At 32.5% G+C, this 458-nt stretch overlaps 1 protein-coding gene across 1 annotated transcript in view; it reads left to right on the plus strand.

The window, feature by feature from the left end:
• The window catches only part of LOC119592946 (RNA-binding protein 42-like), a gene marked incomplete in the record, with an annotated part of 51,935 nt that overhangs the window by 49,487 nt on the left and 1,990 nt on the right, over positions 1-458 (plus strand).

The following is a 458-nucleotide window of genomic DNA, read 5'->3' on the forward strand; positions in this document are numbered from 1 at the left end:
GGTTCAGAATAACGTTTTATTGCTTTTTGATTGTAGTTCGTCCGTGATTTTTCTCTCTCTTGCCATGCGTTCATTTGTGTAACTGGTTTATGCTTTAACCTGTGAATTCCTTATTTTTAAATTCTGGGCAATACATTTTTTTACTTTTAAAAGTGGGTCGTGATTCACATTACATTAGTAAGAAAAATTCAATCTATTAATGTTTTTATTCTCTTTTTTTCGTCTTTTTTACCATTGCAGTGAATTGCATTTCATCCAGTTGTGTGCAATCCATAAATATCTACGTTTTTCTCTCCTTGAGGTAATTTATGGAACTTTTTTTTCGTGTTGCTCTGTTTGCATAAATTTCGTTTCATCACATTTTGTTTTTTGATCAGCTGATTTGCCGCTTGAATACGGCGTTGAAACCTTGAAAAGAGCATGTTTTACTGAGAGAACCTTCATTGTTATCTTCGAAA

Source organism: Penaeus monodon, chromosome 31, assembly GCF_015228065.2.
Source record: "Penaeus monodon isolate SGIC_2016 chromosome 31, NSTDA_Pmon_1, whole genome shotgun sequence".
In the NCBI taxonomy this organism is placed as follows: Eukaryota; Metazoa; Arthropoda; class Malacostraca; order Decapoda; family Penaeidae; genus Penaeus; species Penaeus monodon.